Raw genomic sequence first — 25,512 nt, forward strand, 5'->3', positions numbered from 1 at the left:
GACATTGCTGTGCTATTCTTTGTTTGTTATACTGTGTGTGAAGTGTAGTAGGTTACCTGTGGACACTTGTAGTGGTTTGTGTAGTTCTTATTTTGGCAAAGGGTACATCTCTGCAACTGTTCCTTCACGTGGTGTCCCTCTCAAGTTGTGGGTGTGTAACATACATGTGGGTGTATGTGTTTGTGGTGTGCCCTGATTGTGCTGTACTGCAGCATGGTGCATATGTGTTGTTACCTGCACATCTGTGTTACCCTGGCCATGTGTTTTGGAGTGGTGTGTGTCTTGTGTGCCTTACAGGGTAGGTATGTTGTGTGTATTTTGTTTGGTTTGTTGATGTACCCACAAGTAGGCCATTTCCATATTGTCCATCCTGGAAGTGTTCGTTGATCCTGCTGTGCCGGAATATGAAGGCGTCATGGACACTCCCAGGATACTTGGCCAAAATGTTGGTGAACAGTCCCCGGTGGTCCACTATGGCCTGCACATAAATGGAATGCGTGTGCTTGAGATTCTGGTATAAGTGCTCTGTTGCTGCAGGTGGCACAAGTCAGACATGGGTGCAGTCAATTGCATCAAGCACATGCAGGAAGCCATGAAATTGGTAGAACCCCTGTTTTATCTCCTGCTGCTTTTGCTGTGTGTTGGGGAAGCTAATGTGGCGGGGTGTCAGGAAGATTATTGCATCTAACACCTTTGGCAGGAACACCGAGAATGACGGCTGTGACACAACAACAACCAGGGCACCTGTTGTTTGAAATGAGCCACTTGCCAGCATGTGCAGGACAGTTAGCAGCTTTATCACAGGTGGTATATTGTGTGGGGTCTGCAGGCTGGATGTGATTTGTGGCTCAATGTGGTGCAGCTGGTGTAGTATGGCTTGCCGGTTGAGTTGGTATGTCCTTATAATGTTTTGTTCCCTTAGCCAATGAGGGTCGTCCTGTTTCTGAATACCCTCTCCTGCCTTCTCCGTTGCCTTTGTGGGCTGCGTTGTGGTGGTGGTTGCTGTTGTTGTTGCTGTCCCCAGCGTCGTCCCGCAAGCTGGAGCAGTAGCACTTCCATCTTCTTCTGTGGGTTTCTATTATTGCTTCTGTGTGTTTTCCTTAAGAAGTGGTGTGTGGGCCTCATTTTAATGCCTGGTCTGAGCCAGACATTAAAATGTGACGCATATCGGAGTTAACGTCACTTTTTGGGTCCGCCTCCCACCCATGCATTATTTTTGGCCAGGTGGATAAATATGGTGCTAGGGACTTTGAGTCATTTTTTGGATGGGAACGCCTACCTCGCATTTTATTGATGCAAGGTGGTTTCAAGTATCCAAAAAATGACATTAGCTCCAAGATTTTGATGGTAGAGGGGTCTAGAGCCAGAATATAAATATGGAGTTAAGTTTGCACTGAATTAGCGTAAAACAAAATGTCGCTAATTCAGCGCAAACAGATTATAAATATGAGCCTACATGTCCTAGGGAGCAAGCTAGTTATGTGAGCCACCACTACCAAGGGTTTTACATAGGAATGTACAGTCAAACAAGTCCATCATATGAAACAGTGGAGCCAGATGTACAAAACATTATAACTGTCTCAAACATTTTGAAGCAGCATTGTGAATGCTAAAATGCTTTTTCCGATGTAGTAATCTCATGTTTGAAGTTGGATAGGTTTACCAACTCCTAAAATGGGATTTCGAATGGATACCAATTTGGTATCTGGAAGAGGTGTGTTGTAGGCATCCCTTCCAAATCACAGTCAGTATCTTAGAAACACGTTTCCAATCAAAATCTGGTAGCAAAACATTGATATCATACCTTAATGTAAACATAGGGGCATATTTAAGAGCCCCTAGCACCACCGAAGCATCACTTTTTGTTACACTCTGGTAGCTCTATACTCTGCGCCGTATTTAGAAGGTGGCATTAAGCCACTTTTTGTGGCTTACCGCCACCTTGTAAATATGGCTCCTTCAAACGCAGCACTTTTCGTGCAAGGGTTGTGCAATGGGTGTTGCTGTGGGTAAGCCACAGCAACACCCATTGCATTTTGATGCTGCCTCAGATTTACAGGTTTTTGTAAACCTGAGGCAGCGCTAAAATCGAACACCAATCTAGTGGTGGCATTAGCATGGTGCAATGAGGAGAAATTCTTTCATTTCTCCTCGTTTTTTGCTCTTTCTATGTGAAAGAAAGAAAGAGCAAATCAGCATTTAAGATTGTTTTTGTGCAGAAAGGTGTTCCTTCCCGCACAAAAACAATCTCCCCCTCACTATGGTGCAAGGGTTGCTGCGTTGGCGCACAGCAGCAAATTTAGCTCTGGTGCAGGGGGAAACACACGGGTGCGCCATATTCTAGTAAATACGGTGCATCCCTGCGTTTTGAAAATGACAGTGCGCGACGCTGCCAAATTTGGAACAGTGCCGTCATTTTCTATTAAGTCTGGCCCATAGTTTGTTAAAGAATAGGCAGTGGTCTTGGTGACCAGTGCTAACTCCCCAAGCAAAAAAAAAAACTTTTCTTTTTAAACTCAGTCCCATTTACTTTAGGGAAAACAGATTGCATTTAAAAAACAAGTTTGCTTTATTAAAAAGAAATCACTGACATGGTGATCTGCTGATCCCAGCAGGCCCCAAAATCCCTTCGATTACCTCCAATCATAGTGAGTTGCAATTTCTGGCCTAGTGTATTGATATTAATAATGCAGCTTGGATTCCAACCCACATTGAATCAACTGACCTATTAGTGCATAGGTCAGTTCTTAAAAAAGTTTACTGTCACAAAAATACTGCTCACTATTTGAGACCAGTATTTTGTGAGCAGACATTTGCATAAAACTGTGCATCATGAGCATTGCCAGGTGTGGAAAGAGTTGATGTTCTGCTCCACATTGCACGCCCACCCAGCTTTTTAAGAAACTTCAGTCTCACTTTCTTCTGAGTATGATAAATCTAGTTTAGAAATTTTAATTGCATTAGTTTGTGCCTGTAATTATATGATACACTTTTAGGTTCACTGCATAAGTACAGCCAATCGTAGTCCACACTGCAGAGGTTGCCTCATCCCACAAGCATTTACTTGTAGGGTAGATGCACAAAACATTTTTGCCTGGTGCTTTTTCATGCTATTGGTGATACGTTGAGTGAATGCCTGGTATAAACACCTTTTACCACTGAATTTAATCAAAGCCAGTTTCTGGAGGTGGTAATGTGTGACAAGAATGTTTGTGCATTGTTGATCTGTGGCACCTTGTTGTAGGGGTTTTGTACTCTGTGATTGTTTTATGTGCCATGCCATGTTTTAATTGTGCTGCTATTTTGCTGTCTATTCCGCTGTATACAGGGTATTTGGTTATACTCTGTTCCTTACTTAAGAAATGTGAACAAAAGCCGCTTCATTTCAGCCAAAAGCAGCACAGGCCTTTAAAGTTCCTATGACAACAAACCGTTCACCACTGACTATAATGGTGAAACAGCACTGCTTTCGCTATTCAACTACTTAAGATATGGCAGCTAAAATCTCACAGTGCTCAAAACAACCTCTAAAGTAAAATGTCACTGCTATCTCAACAGATTCTTTGTAGTTGATAAATAAACACCCTCTCTTGTTTTAATAATAGGCATGGCATATAAAGTAAATGGGTTCAGTTGTCCAGGAAATCTGGGGAATATTTTGGCTACCTTCAATTCAATTTTAAACCAAAGGGCTTACTGTAAACCTTTCATCTTTATTGTTGGAGGCTGGTTATTAATAGAGGTCAGTACACACCTACCACTAGAAATATTGCCTATGTTAGGTCCACTCAAGGTCTCAAAACATCATCCCCTAGCTCAATCACTGGTAGGTTGGCAACGAGCAGGTAGGCTTAACTTTGGGAGACATGTATGTAAAGCATTTAAATACAGTACATAAGTAAGACATAACACACAATAAAAGTGTCACACCAATTTAGAGAAATAGTAATCACGTTTATCTTTAAAATGGCATTAAAATGACAAGAATCCAATATAGGGGAGCAGAGTTATGATTTTTTAAATATAACAAATGTGCTTTCTACTGCTTAGGAATCAATAGCACCAACTGGGGACATCTGGTCATGCTTTACCGGGATGAAATCAAAGTTTGAGACTGACCACACTGGAGCCCTGCTTGGATACACGGAACCCGAGGACTTGGTCAAAATTTTACCTTTGCACTTAAAATCTTTTTTCTCGCAACTCCATGAGGTCCTCCTCAGAAAGCCAATTTTGATGCAACGTTGTTGGACTGCTTTATCACAAGGCCAAGGTCAAATCCTGGTAGTCTGGAGCACCGGAGCTTTCAGCAGAACAAACTTGAAATTCAGGCTGGGTCGTGGTTGAAGGTAGTCGGTACGACTCACGAAGTTGGATCAGTCCACTTGTGGAGCATTTTCTGAAAGGTGCTCCAAACACCTGGAACATTTTTTCCTGAAGTTCCTTTTGAGGGTTCAAAGTATCCAAAACACTAAACCAAGGGTCTAAAATCTCTGAAAGGGATTACAATTCCCACAATGCACCTGGGCAAATCCTTAAAAGTCCACTGGACATACTCCAGGCTGGGGACCTTTATGATAGTAGGTGCAGGTAAGCTCTGTTAACCTGTTGCTGTCAGGGAGTCCACTGCTGAGTCCTTTTTGAAGCACAGGAAAGTCTTTAGGTCTCTTGTTCCAGTGGGCAAGAGGAGCAGTATGTCAGAGTGGAGTCCTTGGGGTTGCAGACCAGGGTTTGAGGAGGGCAGTCCTTCTTCTTCTTGTGATTTCAGGCAGCACATCTGAATTGCAATGCAGCTCAGCCACATTTATTCAATCATCTTGGGGGACAAGCAGGGGGTACCTCTGTCAAATGAGATGCAGGTGCCACCCAAAATCATGACAGCTTCTTCCAAAGTGTGGCATTTTCTTGTCCCTTAAAGCACTACACTTTAAAATCCAAGATGGACGATGTTCCTCCAGAGGGGCAAGACATGTTTAAACCAACCTCCTGGTGTGGCTCATTTTCATCAACGTGCCCTCTGCAGACTATCTTCAAATTCCTTTTCTGGGCCTCGTATCTATCTGTGGGGTACATGGTAAGAGGGCAGGCCTGGCTGGTATTCCTTTCTGTCCTGCTTCCTTTGAAACCCAGCTTGATTTACACAGTCCCTTTCCTGACCTTGCCTCTGTAGCTGCAGACCCCCCCCACCATCAGATAACCTCTGCTCAGTGCAGGCCACATATCACCTCATCAAAGCAACATGGCTAATCCTGTTAAAGCTGACCAATCAGGAGAGACCACTAGCAGGCTGGATTTTGGCTTACAGAAAAGAAAGCCTTATAACTTACTTTCTGTGTTACTTATGATAAATTCAACAGTTACATGATGTTGGATTTATCATTAACATTCTTCTAAGTCTTTTCATGACACCTCAGCTTCTTCCTAACAATGCTTATGTTTTTGTGACATATTCCCATGTTATCCTATGAAGGTAAGTATCTATAATGAGATAAAATAAAAGGAGCAATGATCCCCTCACCAGGGCATTGAAAATATATTGTATAATGTCCCTGCTTACAGTTACATGGCACCTCACCCCTTGGGCACCTAGGAGAGACTTCAGTTGTGACTTATGTGTAAACATAAGGTAGATTATCACTTTTGAAGTATCTTTAATTCCAAAGTCGAGTTTGCACACCTTTTATTTTTTAAAGACATGCTGCAAGGCAGGGCTGCCTTTAAAAATAATAATAGGCAACACAGCAGTGCAGGACATATACTAAGCCTCTAAACTTCCCTGCCCTATTACATACTAGGGACTTTTAGGTAGTTTGAATCCACCTTGCCCTGATATCTACTAGGGATTCAGGAGTCTGTCATTGCTAAATGCAATTGTGGCACTTTACCATAGACCTTTTATTCAGAGCACTAGCCCTGGGCCTGGGTTGCAGAGCCCAGGGCATGGTCAGGGTGAGTTACCACCAGTATCAGTCAGATAAATTGGGGTGAACATGCTAAAAGGATCACTTTCTCTCACTTATGCCAGTTGGGAATTCATTCAATGTAGAAAAAAACATTCTGTCCAAACAGACCTGCCCGTATTTGTGATATTCACCTTGGTTAAAAGTTGCTGATACTCCTTTTCAAATGTAATGAAAACTGCTGATGTAGCAGCGCATTGAAGTAGCATGGGATAGATTGCACCCAACCTTGTCTTTATCAGTAGGCCTCATCCAGGCTTTCCTGGTGATCGTTCATGTATTTATCACCTTATTGGGAAACACAGCCCTTTCTAGCAACACACTGTAAGCCAACACATGCTCTGTGTGAGATTGTGGCAAGCACCATCAACAAGAAACAGCACTTTTTGAAGTGAGCATGTGCTGTACGATACCAAGTTTTGAGGCCAATGGCTGTCAAATCCCCCTCACAAATTAACATATAGGGCCCACTTACAAGTAATGCAGAGTCAAATACCTATGTGGAATTCAACTTTGCACAATTATCGGTGGTCCAGTATTCCTGTACCCGGGAGAATCCAGCTGGTAAAATCGCTTTAGGAAATGGCTGCATTACAGGCGAATCTTGAGGGATGCTGAGTAGAGGCAGAATTTCAAAAAGTTCAATGGGTGTAATATGGCTATGGTGACAGTAGAGGTCAATAAACATATTGAGGATGGAATAGACACCAATATCTCTAGTGAATTGACAGAATATTAGCATATTTGGCTGGAAGAAAAATAGGTCAGAGTATGGGGAAACATGAAGCAGCAAAGTCAGTTACTTTGGCTTTATATGAGTGTATTATGGTATTTCAGAGGCAACCCCACTATCCAGTGGCTCTGTGATTTTTTAGTCTGAGGAACCTCAGTGTCATTAGAGTAGAGGCAGGAGGAGAAGTCAAAGGCGAAACCAGAGTGACAGAGGCTGCTGCTGTAGAAGGATGAACGTACAGGACCAGGTTGAAGCCTTGAGGTCGGCCACTGGCATGTAGGGTTTGCATGTAGGGTATGCAAGAGTAACTTTATGCTTGGTTAGATCTTTAATCATGGTCCGGGTTTAATGTTTAGTAGTGCAGAAACATTGACAGCACCAGCACACTCCCGCATGAGCCTGAGCCTGACCTGTCGATTTCTGAGTCTCCCAGCGGAGCTGTTCGGCGGACCTTCTCTGCTGCTATGCTCATTGATTGTGTGCAGCGAATTACCAAGGCATCTTCCCCAGCAGTTTTAAGAACGTCAAAACAGAGAATAGATAGTGTGTGTGTTTTTTTGTGCGTGTGTATGAATGTAAAAATGCGAGGTGAAATCCGATAGCCACTTCATCATACCCGAAAGAAAACAGTCTCATCCAATTATTTACAAGATAATACAGTAATTATGGGGTGTAAGACCCCAAATACATATGCCCCTCCCCCCCCCCGAAACTACGCCCTTGGTATCTACATTACGTTGTCAGTGATGCAGCAAGTCTCATGCAGTTGTGTCTCCATTATTTCTTTGTGGGTGGTTGTAGAACGATATATGTGGACAGTTTTATCATTCGTATAGTAAGTAGGGAGTCTGAAACGATGGTAATGTGTCTGTGTGTGTGTCGAGGGGGTGTCTGTGCTTTCAGCCAAAATGCTGTTTCTGAATGACAATGTCAATCACACAGTAACAGATAGTCCCTGTATCTTTTCATCAATGTGTAGTCACTTTTATCATCCAGGATGTCAGGGCTCGTATAAGACTAGTGACTGTAGAACAAGAAGTATCTTCTGTGAGGCATCAAGGTGACAAGGTTAGGGAAGTCATTGACCCTATCATGATGGTGATGCTACATATGGCATAGAGGATCATGCTTTCGTCTGATCTACCTTGGGCTTGATGTAATGGGAAGGTGTATGTACATCGCAAAATGAGGTTAGAGTAAGTCTGTGAGAAGCCCTTAGAGAAGGATGGGTGTGGGTTTGTAAGCGTGGCTCAGGAGCCTACATAACAAAAACTGGCAGCATGGTATTATAGTGTGTAGTTAATTTACACATGGCTTCAAATGATGAAGTATATTAAAAAAGGTTTCCCCCTATGTTCAAGTACAGCAAGATTCAGAGGGTCATTTTTAACATTTTAACAGAGGCATCAGTGTGTTAGCCAAAAAAAACTGAGTCCAGCTTCAAGCACTTGAAACGGAGTCAATTTTATAGAGCTGGTACTATAAACAGGAACTGAAGCAGAGAGATATTTTGAGCAGTGCTCAAAACGTTCCCTTAAAAGTTGACCAGTCTGACTCCTGGAAATTGTTTGTCCAACGACTTAATCACAATTTCTATTCTGTTTATTATTTAATTTCTCAGAATTTCTGCTTCGGTGAACTTTTTTTACCTATACTGATGTATTGAAGGAAATTTAACAATACAACTACAAAAATTTAATATTCAAAAGTGCAGAATCAGATATTCGCACTTCAGATATAAATTTAATGAAACAATAATTGAGTTATCGATGATAAGTATTAACTTTACTCTTTTTACAGATTTATTAATTTTTGGGAAGCCACGACAATCCACAATCCACAATGCCATGTAGGCCAGAATAGCATTTTTGTCCTAGGCTCCCCAACATACATGCGGCGTGTAAAGAAATTCCTGTCCTCCAACCATTTGGAAACACAAGGGATTTGGGAGCTTTCGCAATATATAGGCACATAATATTTTTCAGTAGTTTTAAATAAATTGGGAATGCTTGTGAATATTCACGACGGTTAAATTTTGAGGGTGTTTTCGTCTTACCAATGGCCACCCCCTAGCCTATCCTCTGAGAAATTTAGAGGCATATTTATGAAAAGTGGCACTGCACATAGTGCAGCTTCACTTTTCTTGCACCCCTTAGCGCCCCTCCTAACGCCACCATGTGTGCGCCATATTTAAAAACGCTTTGGCGTTAGTTAGGGGACTGGCTTCATAATTTTTTAAACAAGTCCGGAGCTTTGCAGGATTAGCATCAAACATGTTGATGCTAATCCTGCAAAGCCCAAAGAGGCCCATTGTAATCAATGGTGTGCCTCCTTTTAACGCCTGCCGCCTGCTCTCAGCAGGCATTAAAAGTGCCGCAAAAAATGACACAAAGAAATATCTTAGATTTCTTTGTGCCATTTTATTCGCACCCCCCCCCCCTCCAGTGGGGGAACACCCCTGTTAGACCTGGCATCCTTGGTGTGGTCTCCACTAATTTTTTGCCTCTACTTCCCAGGATGTTGCTGTGTGCTGGATTCTATTTTTGCTGTTTTTGTTACCCTGGGCACTTTACCACTGATGACGAGTGCTAATGTGCCAGTGCTCCCTATGTGAAATTGTATGTGTAATTGGCTTTTCCATAATTGGTATATTTGATTTACTAGTAAGTCCCTACTAAAGTGCACTAGAAGTGCCTAGGGCCTGTAAATCAACTGCTACTAATGAGCCTGTAGAACTGATTGTGCCACCCACACGAATAGCCCTGAAAACATGGCTCAGACCTGCCACTGCAGTGTCTGTGAGTGGAGTTTTTAAACTGCCAATTCGACTTTGCAAGTGTACCTACTTGCCAGGCCCGAACCTTCCCTTTTTATACATGTAAAGCAGTGGTTCCCAACATTTTGACTTCTGTGGACCCCCACTTTATCATTACTGGATTCCAGGGACCCCCACCAAATAATTTTTGGAATCCGGGGACCCCCACCTGAATCAGTACTGAAAGCTGGGGACCGAATCCGCTAATGTTATTTAATGTTCTAAGCTGTCATGGACCCCTTGAGGAGGCTTCACGGACCCCCAGAGGTCCCTGGACCACAGGTTGGGAACCACTGATGTAATGCACCCCTAAGGTAGGCCCTAGGTAGCCCCATGGGCAGGTTGCAGTGTGTATTAAAGGTAGGACATGCACTTGTGTGTATTTAGATGTCCAAACAGTGAAATGCTGCCAAATTCAGTTTCATTGCTGCAAGGCCTATCTCTCGTATAGTTTAACACGGGGGCTGCCTTTTAATATCGTTAAGGTGCAGTTATCCTTTAAGAGCAGATAGAAATTTGGAGTTTGGGGGTCTCTGAACTCACAATTTTAAAATGCAGCTTTAAGTGTAGGTGATTTTTAGATTGTTAGGCCCATATTTATACTTTTTTGCACCTCATTTGCATCATTTTTTGATGCAAAAGCAGTGCAAACTTACAAAATATAATTGTGTTTTGTAAGTTTGCACCGCTTTTGCGTCCCGAAATGTCACAAATGCGGTGCAAAAAAAGTATAAATATGGGCCCTAGTTTGAAAATGCCACTTTTAAAAGTAGGCATTTTCTTGCTTAAATCATTCTGTGACTCAGCTTTATTGTGGATTCCTTGTCTGGGTCAGACTAAAAGTTGGGCTTTTTGTGGAATCTCCACTAGACAGTGACAGTAAGGGAGCTGGGGTGTAGCCTGCAAATCATGATGGGCCATCTGGGCTAGAGTGGAGAGACCAGTGGTCACTTACACCTGAAAGGACTGTGCCTGCCATCACACAATGCAGTCTCTAACCACTGGTGTGTGTCTGGAGCCAGGCCTGAGCAAGGCAGGATCCTGTAAACAACATAGGCTTTTCTTTGAAGTTGAGCAACTTCAAAGGCAGAAAGAGGTACAATTCTTTGAACCAAAACCCCACACTTTAAATGTCCTAAAGGATTAAAGAGGAACCTCTGTCAGGAGGAGAGCTGAAGGAGAAGTGATGCCCCAGCTTGTGACTGTGCTTTGTTGGGCTGTCCTGCAGTTGCTGCTTTTGCCTGAGAAAGGGGACGAAGACTGGAATTTGTGGTATATTCCTGCATGTGAGTTATCTCCAAGGGCTTCAACTGAGCTTGCCCCCTGTTCTGAAATCTCGGGCCATCAAAGACTTCCTCTAGCAGCACCTGGACTCTCTGCAGACACTCCTACCCTGCCAAGTGGTGCCTAATCCAGTCCCTGGGGCCTTGAATGGAGAAGCTGGTGAGAAACCAAGAAAAACCAAGTGTACTGACTTTGGACGGCTTCGGACTAATGCCACAACCGGGTCTCATGATGCCACCTGCAGCTGAAGCTGTGGTCCTCGCTGGGGTGCGACAACTCCGCAACACCGACACCGCCATAGCCTCGCTGAAGTCCACAAATCCGTGAAGTCCTGAAGTGCCGTGTCACTGATGTCCATGATACCTGACTTTGTCGGAAGTGCGTGGATCCAATGCTTCGCATCGATGCCGTCCCAATTCCACCACTCCACAGCAAGGACTGGACACCTTGCACCAACACCTCCGATCCTTCACAACGCAGCACCAGAACTGATGCCACACCAGATCAAGCGACGCCTTGATCCCCGACTCCGTGCACCGGCTTGTTTCCTCATTTTGACAAGGTGCTGAGTCCGTGTGACTCCGTGACTGATGCCATTAGCACTGGGTTTTTGGGAACAACTCTGTAACAAAGCCGTGATGTCACCAATTTGAAGCATCTGGGTTTCTAAGCATTATATTGAAGTTTAATCTTTAAAAATACATAATCTGTATGATGGATTTACAAAATGCATGCATTACACCACTTTGTAACTGTGGCGAGGGGATTTTGGCCTCATTGGGCCACATCAGTGTAAACAAAATGATGCTAATGTGGCGCAACAAGGCACTTAAACATGTCCCTTACTTTTTTCACGATTCATGTTTGTGCTCACAGATCACACTTGTTGGAGTGTGACTTTTATAATCAATGTTAACGGTGAAAAGTTTGCAATGTAGTGTCAAATGAAACCGCATAAATGCAATATTAATGCACACGTAGAAATGTGCCCACGGGGAGAGGCCACCAATGTATACGATGATTAATGAAACTGACTAATGATGAATTGACAATGAATCAGTGTATGATTTTGTATTAGCGTTAAGAGTTATGTATTAGGGTTTTGCTAAATTAATCACTAGGCCTTAGTTAGCAAGGGTCTGGGCCTAGCTGCCTGGTCTCATATTAACTGTGTTTTCTAACGTGCAATGTGCTGTTTTCCTGAAGGACACGAAGCTGTACTTTTCCAGGATCTAGAAAGATGTGTGTGTAACCGTAGTAAATTCTTTCTCATGAGACCCGACTTGCTCAAGGAGACATTCTTGCCAAATGCACAGTGTAATTCGCAACAGGTACAAGGTCGCCTAAACCAAGGGAAGACAATGGAACTACTGACTGGAGTGACTAGTGTAACTTTTCTTACCTGACATTCTACCCGTTGAAGACGTCAAACACAGGACCCAATAAACTGCATGAGAACTGTCTTAGGTGAAAATTCTAGTAAAGTGAGCAACGGATTATTGGACAGAGATAACGATGCACCAAATATTGCCCAATTGGAATTTAGAGACTTGTTCGACATGTTTAATATAACAGCGTGATACAAGGAGAAGTCAGCCATTCTTAGCCGTCCTCCCCGCCACTTTGATGCTGTTACTTATCCTTACTCTTGAAGAGACTTTGGGGGTCATTACAACATTGGCGGTAAAAGCTGCTTACCGCCGTGCAGAAGACCGCCAACATACCGCAGCGAAAATCCGCCACGGCCATTTGACCCACAGCTCGGAATCCGCCAAAATTGAGACACCCACACAAGTCCGCCACACCAAAGGTCAGTGATAAACTGGCGCTAACAAAACCTCCACCTTCACGCCAACAGGAATACGCCCACACTATCACCACCCACGAATCCACGCGGCGGTCTTTCAACCGCGGTATTCCATTGGCGGTACACACAGCACTCAAAATACACACACTCTTACAAAACACCACCACATTGGACAAATCGAAATACACACACCTGATACACATACACACACCACTCCCACACACCCAATACAATATAAAATACACACCCACATCACCCACAAACCCCCACGACCAAAATCCCAAAAGAAGGCCAGAGAGAGAGACTACAATCTACAAACAAGCATCCACAGGCACACAACACCATCACCCACATAACATCCACGCAGCCCACACAACACACCACTAAATATCACCCCACATATCACAACACACACCACCCCACACATCACCCACACCACCCCATGGCACGGCAAAGACACCCCAGGTTTTCTGAGGAGGAGCTCAGGGTCATGGTGGAGGAAATCATCCGGGTAGAGCCACAGCTATTCGGATCACAGATGCAGCACACCTCCAAAGCTAGGAAGATGGAGCTATGGTGCAGAATAGTGGACAGGGTCAATGCAGTGGGACAGCACCCAAGAAATAGGGATGACATCAGGAAGAGGTGGAACGACCTACGGACCACCACCTTCTCCCCCACAACTAACAACCTGGGAGGAGCAAGTCTTGGCAATTCTGCATCCTGAGGGCCTCGAAGGAGTAGCTGGAGGAATGGGCTCTGGTAAGTCAAACCTTAACTACTATATCCCCCACCCTACCTGCATGCCATCACCTACCCCCACCCTCGCCTTCACCCCATCACTCCTACTCCTCACAAATGTCCCAATATCTAAAACCACACATCCCAACACCAAGCCCTGCATGCAACACCAAAGCATGGACACCCATCACCAATGCATGGCCACTGCACATACCCATACACCCCCCTAAACCATCATCACACAAGGTCCCACACAGGAATCAAAGCACTGGGGTACACGGTCACCCACCCATTGCACACCATGGCACATACAGAGGCAATAATCATGATTTTACACCCCTGCAGGACCCCTACCCAACGTCACCACACAGGAGGGTCCAGACATGTCCACACCACCAACAGAAGAGGCCCACAGTGATGACAGCAGCTCTGTCCAACTGGATCTAGATGACCAGCCCGGCCCATCTGGGACCTCGGGACAGTCGGTTCCCCTCACACAGTCACAGCCACCACAGATCTTCCCCCCACTGGAAACACCAGCACAGCGCCCACCCAGCGGACCCATACCTCTGTCCCCAGGACACGTCAATCAGCAGTGTGACCACCACTACAGGGAACCCAGGCTAACCTACCACAACAACAACAGTGACCTGGGGACAGTGGCAGTGGGCACACCGTTCAGGGGACAGAGGCCCAGGGAAACAGGGGAACTGGGAGGGCTGCTGTGCGACAGGGGGAGGACAGGCCCAAGGATCCCACTCTTCACGAGGCCCTCTCCAACATCATGGGAGCGTACCATCATTCCCAGGAGGCAATGGCAACAGTACTGGCCAAGTTTCAGGAGACCCAGCGGCTGCAGGAGGAACAGTATTTGGGCTTCAGGGAGGAACTCAGATCCATCAATTCCACCCTGGGCACCACCGTAGGGGTGCTGAAGGAAGTCCTCAACACCAGGAGGGACATTGTGGCACAACAAGGGGCACCTGACACTAGCCTTGACGATAAACTGCCCACCACCTCCGCTGGCGAAAGTGGACAGGAGGCACCGCCACAGGACCACCACACCAGCACCCCACCCCCTGCAGAGGGAGAACCACCCCGCAAACGGTCCCTGAGATCCAGGACAAAGACAGAGAACGATGCCAAGACCCCCGCCAAGCAATGACACCGCCCTGAATGTCATCCTTTTGACCCACCTTGTCACCCTGTCAATCCTCAAACTGCCCCAGCTCCACTTCCAATGCCCCTTTGGGCAATGCACCTGTGAGACTAATAGACTGGACTCTGCCATGGACATTCCTCCACCATCACCCCTCACCATGTTACAGAACCCTCCAATATTGAGCACTTAAATAAACACCCTTGAAGCACAAAACAATCTGGAGTCTGTCTGTGATTTCGAAATAGTGTATTAGCAATTACAGTGACAAAATGCTCTTTCAAACGTAATGTCAACATTCCTATGTCACACAGCTCTAGTCCATGAGGAAACAAAGCAGATGTCACACAGTGGGACCCACATCTGTGAAATCGTAAGGGAAAGTGACAACTCAGTGACCATACACTGGGTTAAAAGAACAGACAGTAGAGAGGTAGTAGTGTTAAAGTACATGTAGTAGGCAGGTTTGTCTTCTTACCTGTGTCTCACTGGAAATATTGCAGGATCACAGAGTTCCTGTTGTCGATGTCCTCTTCTTCTGCTTCCTCGTCTTCAATGACCACAGGCTCCACAGCTGCCACAACACCTCCATCTGGACCATCCTCCTGCCGAAAAGGCACCTGTTGTCGCAAAGCTAAGTTGTGAAGCATACAGCAGGCCACGATGATCTGGCACACCTTCTTTGGTGAGTAGAATAGGGAACCACCTGTCATATGGAGGCACCGGAACGTGGCCTTCAGGAGGCCGAAGGTCCGCTCTATAATCCTCCTATTTCGCCCATGGGCCTCATTGTAGTGTTCCTCTGCCCTTGTCCTGGGATTCCTCACTGGGGTCAGTAGCCATGACAGGTTGGGGTAACCAGAGTCACCTGAAAATGGCGAGGGACAACTGTTGGACACACACTAACCTGTAGGGATATCCCCAGACCCAAACAACTATTCCCACTGACTTGCTTCCAGGTGCTCACCTAATAGCCACACACGGTGCCTCTGGAGTTGACCCATCACATAAGGGATGCTGCTATTCCACAGGACGTAAGCGTCATGCACTGAGCCAGGGAATTTGGCATTAACATGGGAGATGTACTGGTCGGCCAAACACACCATCTGCACATTCATCGAATGATAACTCTTCCGGTTTCTGTACACCTGTTCACTCCTGCGTGGGGGGACCAAGGCCACATGGGTCCCATCAATGGCACCTATGATGTTGGGGATATCTCCCAGGGCATAGAAGTCACCTTTCACTGTAGGCAAATCCTCCACCTGAGGGAAAACGATGTAGCTCCGCATGTGTTTCAGCAGGGCAGACAACACTCCGGACAACACGTTGGAAAACATAGGCTGAGACATCCCTGATGCTATGGCCACTGTAGTTTGAAAAGACCCACTTGCAAGGAAATGGAGTACTGACAGCACCTGCACTTGAGGGGGGATTCCTGTGGGATGGCGGATAGCTGACATCAGGTCTGGCTCCAACTGTGCACACAGTTCCAGGATTCTGGCAGGATCAAGCCTGTAGGTGATGATCACATGTCTTTCCTCCATTGTCGACAGGTCCACCAGCGGTCTGTACACCGGAGCGTGGCGCCATCTCCTCACATGTCCCAGCGGACGGTGCCTAAGAAGGACAACAGGGAGCACAGAGTCAACCAACTCAGAGGTACTTAAACACAGCTTACTCAGAAAACCATTTATAACCTGAATATTGCCTGTATGAGTGTTGAGACAAGGCCTAGGTATGCCTGACCTGTAAAGTGGGACAATGGGATGTGAGGTAACTGCGCTGGCGTTGAACACCGTCGCGGTAGGCGGTCGAAGACCGCGGCGCAATTCTGCATTGGTTACCATTGGACCCTATGGGTCCCAGGAGCTAATGACGATGTACGCCGGCGGTGACGCACCGCCATGGACGTGACCACCATTTTCTATCACTTCAATCACTCAATACCTGATCTTCGACAGGAGAGAACCTACACTGGAAGTGCTGCTGTGACCTCAGTCTGGAAGAGACAATGGCTCGTGCATCTGGGGAAAGGGCCCCTGCCTTCAGCACGGAGGAGTTGGAGAAACTCGTGGATGGGGTCCTCCCCCAGTACACGCTACTCTACGGTCCTCCAGACAAACAGGTAAGTACACTGGGAGCATGCTGTATGGGCAATGCCTGTGTGGAGTGGTGCGGATGAAAGATAGGGGTGGGGAGAATGATGTGTGCATGAAACGGCGAAGAGTGCATGTGCCACATGGCAAGGATAGGGATGCGGGCCAATGACTGTGACGGTGCAGTTGGTAATAACTTCTCTTTTTCCATTGTACAATTCATGTAGGTCAGCGCCCACCAGAAGAAGGATATTTGGCGTGCCATCGCCAAGGACGTCCAGACCCTGGGGGTCTATCACAGACGGAGCACCCACTGCTGGAAGAGATGGGAGGACATTCGCTGCTGGAGCAAGAAGGTGGCGGAGGCCCAGCTGGGGATGGCCTCCCAACGTGGGAGGGGTGGCCATCGCACCATGACCCTCCTGATGTTCAGGATCCTTGCGGTGGCGTACCCGGAGTTGGATGGGTGCTTGAGGGCATCACTGCAGCAACAAGGGGGTGAGTACACACTCATTCTGCTGATTCAGCACATAGTGGAGGTGTCTGGGTGGGGGACGTGGGCTGTGTATTTCCCTAGGCCAGGGCGAGTGTTCTAGTTAAGTCCCCTTTTTTAGGGAGACCCTGTGGCACCCCACCCCACCTGGGTACAGTGCCAACTGCACCTAGTCAGGCTCCTGTGACATCCATGTGTGCAGATATTGGCCATAGCCTCGTAGGCCATGTCCCAGGGATTGTATAGTGAACCCCAAGTGCACGACGTAGTGCAAGGGGCTTCTGTGTCTGTCGTGTCCGCCAACGGTAGCGGTAATGCATGCACTGAACATGTCTTTCTTCTGTCCCCCCCTTTTTGTGGTCTCCCTGTACATGTGTGCATTAGCATCATCAGGCGGAGGAGCAGTGGCACCGGAGCAGGAGGGAGCTGCATCCCACATGGCCCTGGAGGGCGAGACAACGGAGTCTGAAGCCACCAGTGGGACGGAGGGCGAAGGGAGCTCCACGGCGGGGACAGGAGCTGACACCAGTGATACGAACTTGCCCTCTGATGGGAGCTCCCTTGTGGTGGCGGCCCTATCTGTGCCCCCGCATCTACAGGTACAGCTGCCACCCCCCCTCCAGCACCACCCTCCCAGCAGCCCCTCAGCCTTTGCCCCGTGCCCGCTCACTCAGGAGGGTGGGCATCTCCTTCGCCCCAGGCACCTCAGCCCCTGCCCCAGTCACCCCTGCTGCCCTCAGTGAGGAGGCCATTGACCTCCTCAGGTCCCTCACTGTTGGGCAGTCTACCATTTTGAATGCCATCCAGGGTGTAGAGAGGCAGTTGCAACAAACCAATGCATTCCTGGAGGGCATTCATTCTGGTCAGGCAGCCCTTCAGCGAGCTTTTCAGACTCTGGCCTCAGCACTGATGGCAGCCATTGTCCCTGTCTCTAGCCTCCCCCCTCCAACTTCCTCCCCCAGACCCAATCCCCTGTACCTCAGCCTACCCCAAGCACACCATCAGACCAGCATGCACAAACCTCACCACACAAAGGAAGCTCAGGCAAACATAAGCACCACACATCCCACAGGCACTTACGCAAGCATCACACACATGCAGACATAGCAACATCCACTGCCTCCACTGTGTCCCCCTCCTCCTCGTCTCCCTCATCCCTCCCAGTCTCGTCTCCACTCACACCTACATGCACTACATCTACAGCCACTGCTTCCATCACCAGCACACCCACCACCACACCCCACTCATGTGCACTCACCACCCCCACTACCATTCACACATCCCCTGTGTCCTCTCCCAGTGTGTCGGTGACGCCACCTCCCAAGGTACACAAAAGCAGCCACACACCCACCCAACAGCCATCCACCTCACGACAGCCTCCAGCGCATGCACCTTCACCCAAAGTCACCAACCGGACACCTCCCACAACAACAACCTCTTCCTCCACTCCCAAACCCCCTCCAGCTACCCGTCCCAGTGTTCCTAAAAAACATTTCCTGGCCACCCTTGACCTCTTTCCCTCACCTCCCCCACCCCGTCAGTCTCCTAGGGCCCGACTCTCCAGGTCCCAACCTAGCACCTCAGCCACAACAGCGGCGGGACCAGTGGTGCCAGTAGTCACCGGATTCTGGAGTGCACCAGGCAGCAGGGCAGCCAGTGTGGCAAGGAGCCACAGCACGGACAGTCCCCCACCTGTCAAGCATCAAAAGTTAGCCAGTGCCTGGCGGGAGAGGGGGAAGACACCAGCCACCAAAGCCGCTCGCAGGGGTACAGGTGGGAGAGTGGAGTCAGCTGTGACACCTTCCAAGGTGGGGAAGGGGCACAAGAAACCTGGCAAGTCTGGGAAGAGCAGCACAGCGGATAGGACCGCCATCTGCCCCACTGCCCAGGATCAGGCCAGCACCAGCCCCCGCTTGCCCAGACAGGACCGCCAGCAGCAGCCCCGCTGGCCCAGACAGGACCGCCAGCAGCAGCCCCGCAGGCCAAGACAGGACCACCAGCACCAGCCCCGCTGGCCAGGAGGCGACCGCCAGCACCAGCCCCGCTGGCCCAGACAGGACTGCCAGCAGCAGCCCCGCTGGCCCAGACAGGACCGCCAGCAGCTGAGTTGCTGCCAAGGACACCGGCGCCACAAGCACCGCTGCCAAGGACACCGCCGCAACAAGCACCGCTGAACAGGACACCGCCGCCACAAGCACAGCTGCCAAGGACACCTGCCGCCACCAGAACTGCTGAACAGGACACCGCCACCACCAGCACCCCTGAACAGGACACCACCGCCACCAGCACCACTGAACAGGACACCACCGCCACAGGCACCGCTGCCAAGGACACCTGCCGGCACAAGCACCGCTGAACAGGACACCGCCGCCACCAGCACCGCTGGCCCATGAGCGCCAAGAGCATTAACGCTACCAAGTCCGCCACGGGCTGGATGAAGCACTCTGGGCACCAAGCCCCCTTCAGAACCAGTGGAGATTTACATCCACTACCTCTGTCCTTTGTCAGGAAGAAGCACCCTGGGCACCAAGCCCCCTCCAGAACCAGTGGAGATTTACATCCACTACCTCTGTCCTTGGCAGGATGAAGCACTCTGGGCGCCAAGCCCCCTCCAGAACCAGGGGAGAAAGGCATCCACTACCTCTGTCCTTGGCAGGATGAAGCACTCTGGGCACCAAGCCCCCTCCAGAACCAGTGGAGACTGTTATCCACTTGAGAGACTGTGGCTTTGCACTCCCCAGGAGTGTACAGTGGGCAAACCACCCACTGTAGAGACTTGTGAGACTGTGGCTTTGCACTCCCCAGGATTGTACAGTGGGCAAACCAACCACTGTAGAGACTTGTGAGACTGTGGCTTTGCACTCCCCAGGATTGTACAGTGGACAAACCACCCACTTTAGAGACTTGTGAGACTGTGACTTTGCACTCCCCAGGATTGAACATTGGGCATGTGGCCCCCTCGTGGATTTGGCGTCGTGCACTCAACCGGCTGAGGTGCCCCCCTTTCCCTTCCCCCTGAGGTGCCTGTTTTATTTCTATCTGATGCCCCTGCAGTGTTCTCTCCATCATGCTCGGGTATCTTGTGTGGGCCCAGTGTTCCACGGACTTAAATGGTGCAATACCTGGACTTCTATTCTTGGTGTATATGTTTGTTTATAGTGTAAATAAATATTTTGCGTACTGGATTTTAATATATTACAATGGTTACACTCATTTTCTTTTGTCTTTGCATTCTTCCGGGGGGGTTGGGGGTGTAACTGTAATGTATCATGCTGTATTAGTGTGTGTGTTGTCATGGGTGAGGGTGGGGGTGGGGGTGTTGCGTGTTGCGTGTGTGTGTCCCTGTTTTTTCCCTCCCCCCTCCCCTGTGTCATAGGTGCAGTACTCACCGTGGTCTTCGCCGCCGGCGTTCGTGCTCCTGGTAGAGGAGCAAGAAGATAAAGGCTGGAAAAATGTGAATCTCTGGTTCCATGGCGTCCTGGTTCATCGTGGGGTGTGTAGAGGTGAGCGTTTTCCCTTCGAAGTCCAGTTTCCGCCGTGTTTTTGTTCGCGGTGAATCCGCCCTGGAAAAGGTGGTGGATTGGTAGGTTGTGATACTTTGGGCGGTACATTGTCCTCCGCCTGTCTGTTGGCGGTGACCGCCAAGCTGTTTGTTTATACCGCCGTGGCGGTCGGAGTATTAAAGTGGCTGTCTATGTTGGCGGTTTCCGCCACGGTCGTAATTCCATTTTTTTCCGCCGGCCTCTTGGCGGTCTTACCGCCGCTTTAACACCGACCGCCAGGGTTGTAATGACCACCTTTATCTTTAGCTGTTTGATACTATTAACCAACCTCGCCTTGCCCTTTTCCTGAGATGCACTTCTCCTCCTTATGAGGGAAGAGCCCTTTGCTATACCCTGCTGAGCCTTACCTGCTTATCCTGGCTGATGGGGAATTGACTGCTGTCCTGAGGATGAAGACGGTCACTGTATGACGCCCCATTGGGATGGGTAACTATCTGATGATAAATTGTAATTGTCTGTTTGCTTTTTCTTTCTAGGTACCAACTGCTCTTTTGACAGAGGCCATAGTTAGATGTTTTCTAAATCCATGTTACTAAATTGTTTTGCATAAAGCCCAACATGTCGATGCTAATTAGAGGTTAGTTAAGGAGTTCACCAAAATCGGGCGCAAATAGACAAATGACTGAATCTTTGCTTTGTTGAATAATGTACTAATATTACTTTGCTAAAGTTTGAGTCATGTTGACTTTGTGTTTTGTGCTAATGTTCATGATCTTTGCATTGATAAAATCTTATTCCAGTTGCCATATTGTAGTTTTGTTGATGTGCTTATTGGTATTGAGACTAATGAATATGCTAGTAGGTTGTAACTAATAGGGAATAAATATCCAAAATCTTACTAGATTTGCATGGTTATTCATGGCCGAAAGGTGATGCCGTGTTCCATTCTTATTAAATGTTAATGATTAGTTTTATCGATTAGATATTGTGAATGTCGATTTGATTATTGATCTAGCATTTGGAATGTTAAAGAGATATCTCATCCTGAGGAGCCTCCAATCAGGGTCAAAAGGTTCATTGGCCTAAAACGAGTCCCCTTGTAAGTAAATTATAAAAGGGGGGACGCGTTATCACACTTCTTCCACACCTAGTGTAAGTACACATTCTTTTGAACAGGTCCCCATAGCTGAGGTCTCCAATAAGGGACTGAAACACTAATGTTGGGTGCTTATGCTTGGTACTAGTTCAACAATGGGTGTCAAATATGATGTGGTATTTTGGTAAAAAGGCATGGAGGATTTCATAGGGGTGTATTCTTGCTACGCTGTATCACCCAGAAGCTTGAAGGGGTGAGTCTGACCTCTGATCTGCAGGGAACACAGAATATGAGCAACCAGGGCTTAATCAGTGGCTTTTAGATGCTGATTGTCTCGTAAGCCAGGATTCCTTCTGAATCAGGGTTTTGTCTTATCTCACGTCCTGTAAAGTTGCAGACTGGAAAGCCATTTGTTGTAACCATTCATTGCGCCAATATTTAAGAAAGAGGCTACTGCAGAGGATGCTATATAACCACATGCTTGTATTCAACTCCAAGTTATTTAATGAAACAGTCAGAATTTTAGTGATCACATATATAGAGGCAATCTACAAGCTCTGGTGGTGCTGTGCATTATGCATAATTACAATGTGGCGCTAAGCCACTTTTAGTGGCTTAATGCTGCTTTGTAAATATGCCCGTTGATGCAGTTTTCTACGTCAGAGTGGGTTGCAATGGGTGTTGCTGTGGGTGTTCCAACACAACAGCCATTGCTTTTGACGATGCCCCAGATTTACAAGAATCCCTAAATCTGTGGCAGCGCCAACAACTAACACAACCTAGGGGTGGCATTAGCATGGCGCAATGAGGAGAAATGCTTTTGATTTCTCCTCGGTTTTGCTTTGTCTATATCTGCTTCATTCTGCAGCGCACATACAAATATCAAAACCTCTGTGAATGATTGTTAATGTGCAGGAAGGCGTCCCTTCCTGCACCTAACCAATCATTAAATAGTGACAACTTGCTTCTTCTATATGTGCTACATTCTGCAGCACACATAACAGTGCCAGATCGCCATTATAGATTGTTTATTGGGAGGACGTGACACCTTCCTGCACATAAGCACAGGGGGCGTTATATTTTGTAAATACCTGCATTTCAGAACTGATGCAGGGCTGCCAATTTTTGCGCAGCACTGAGCTGCGCCAGTTCAATGTAAATATGACCCATAGTTTGTAGTACATTTAAAATATTTCATAAGCCTGGCGACTATTTAGTTATTATACAGAACCTTGGCAAAAGGCAGGCAGGAGCTCAGCTTAGTATTTTATTGTTTTGTATAGTGATTTTGTTAAGAGCAATTATTTGTCATATATCAGTAAATGTGCGACCCCACTTGCAGATGTGAATGTAAATGTGGACGACAAGCTGTGACAGTGATATCCAATTTTGCAATGATGGTTGCCACATGCCTGGCCTTTATCTTAGGCTGTTGGAGACATCCCAAAATGCCTCTCTGACACTCACTCCGGTCTCATATTTCTAATTTTTCACTTTGTTGACTGACGGCATGCTCTTTGTCAACCGGTGTATTTCACAGTTTGGTAACTCATATGGCCAAGCATTTATTACACATTACATAATATGTGAAGCAAACTGTGCCTTTAATTCTGAGCAAGATCAAAGAGGGAGACGCTAACAAATCTTAAAGCAGAAAACCCACTATTTATTTATTTTTTATGAAAGTAAGCACACTTAGATACACTTTCTTCGTGTCGTTCCCCATTTCTTTTACACCCAACCATTCTATTTTTAATATTTAATTTCCTCTTTTTTAATCAATATTCACAGTATCGAAATTAACCTCTGAAGAACATTCCTTCTGAGCAGGTGCTTGCTAAAAAAAAGTGGTGGCTTCCTGTGGGTGGAGGTGGAAAGAGGAGGGATGGGAGGGTAAGGTAAGGAAAGGGAAAAAGGGTTGTTGGGGGTACCCATTAGCCAAAGAAAATATTTCTCAGGGTCGGCGGACAAGGCTTGATCCCCTTCTTTTCTTTTCAAGTATATTTGTTGAGTTTTACATGAAGGGCAACAGTTACAGATGGCAGGAACCGTCAGAATGATCAAACATGTCAGTAGTACATAGTGATTTAAAATATAAGAATTAGTACATTTGAAATAGCAGTGTGCATGCAAACGGGAATGTTGAGTTAATATAGAGGACGTGAGTGTACTGCCTTGGGAATGAAAACTAGGGGCTAACCCATGAACTGGAGTGGGAGCAGGGTGGAAGAACAAGGGGGGAAATGACAGGTCACATAGGCACAAGGGAAAGATGTGTGTGAGTGGGTAGTGCGACCAGTGGTACAGTGATGAGGTGGTGCAATGACGTGTGAACAACAAGTAAAGTGAAACACAGAAGTCCCTGTCACAGTGACGGTAGGCCACTTTGGTGGTGAATGTGTGTCAAGATGGTCATTCCACACCATTTGCAGAAACTATGAGGGGAGGGTAGCCCACTGAGAGGAAATGGGCCACTTGCGCATGTTGCAGACTTCCTCATAGCGAAGGGCATGCTCCTCTGCAGTCCCTCACTTGCATATAGCCCAATGCCAGGCTGCTATTGGAGAGAGCCACTGTAGGTAGAGCACTCATTTGGCGAGGAGGAACACCAGGGATTTGTATCTTATGTGATTTGCTGTGTTCGGAGATGCCTAAGGAGCATGCCTCCCAGGTGTGTCTGTCAGGTAGTTATATGGCCTCTGGTAAGGTGTCGTGAACAGACTTCCAGTGGTTATGTAGGGAGGGAGAATATCAGAGCATGTGGGCAAGGCATGTGACTGGGGCCTGGCAGTGTGAGCAGCCCACCCGTGCATCAGGAAAGTAGCGATTTAATTGGGCTGGGGTGAGGTAGTCTCTCTATAACATAAATAACCATATATTCTTAAAATGAGAGTTACATGATACTTGCTGGAGGAACTCCGAAGCCTTAATCCATTTCTTATCATGAAGTACTTGTCCATAATCATTCCTCCCACTTCTGTTGAAGTGCATCTTGATGGGCCATCGCCAAATCATGAATGGTATTGTACAGCCCCCTCTGTGAGATTCCATAGGGTGCGACCTGTTTTGGTGAGTTGCCTATGAAGAAGAAATTGTCCCGGTGGAAGGCTATAGTCCGTAGTCAATTGGTTGAAGAAGAGAAAGAGAGTAAGAGAGTGGGGTAATCAGGTGTTTGTCGAGTCAGGCTATAGGGTGTGAGAGATGAGGAATACAACAGTGTTGGCCAAGCGCAGTGTTAAAGATAGGGTGTCATCAAGTCCGACATCAGTTCACATATATAATGATAGTTTATACAGGAAAGGAGTTTAAGCGAGGGAGGCCAAATGACAGTGTCGGCTGGTTGTGGAGTCACCCTCAGAGGGGTCTGAGAACCCTGCTGAGCATCATCAGAAGGTAAAGTGTCATCATCAGTCGTAAAGTTGTGCTGGACCTTCTTGTCGTCAGTGGTGGCAGCCGTGGTCCCTAGGTCAGCTGCTGCTTGTACAGCCCACCCTGGCAGGAGGACACCGAGCCAGAGGGTGGAGAGTAACAGAAGTGGTCCATAGAGGTCTCCCCAGCATTTCTTGAAACTGATGCCAGAGAGGGGGACTTTGCACAGATCAATCTGAGCAACAGAAATGTACCATCAGGCTCAGCAGGTCTCAGTCGGCTGCAGTGCACCTGCAGTATTCTAGTCTGTGGTATGGTAATTCATAGGACCCCCCACTCACCTTGATGCTGGAGCCAGGGAAGGTTTTATTTTTGCACAAGTAGCATACAGGTGTTCGGGGTACCATGTTAGGCCTCGCAGAGAGAGCAGCTGCCCACTAGATTTCCTAGCGG

Source organism: Pleurodeles waltl, chromosome 2_2 (genome assembly GCF_031143425.1).
Source record: "Pleurodeles waltl isolate 20211129_DDA chromosome 2_2, aPleWal1.hap1.20221129, whole genome shotgun sequence".
Lineage (NCBI taxonomy): Eukaryota > Metazoa > Chordata > Amphibia > Caudata > Salamandridae > Pleurodeles > Pleurodeles waltl.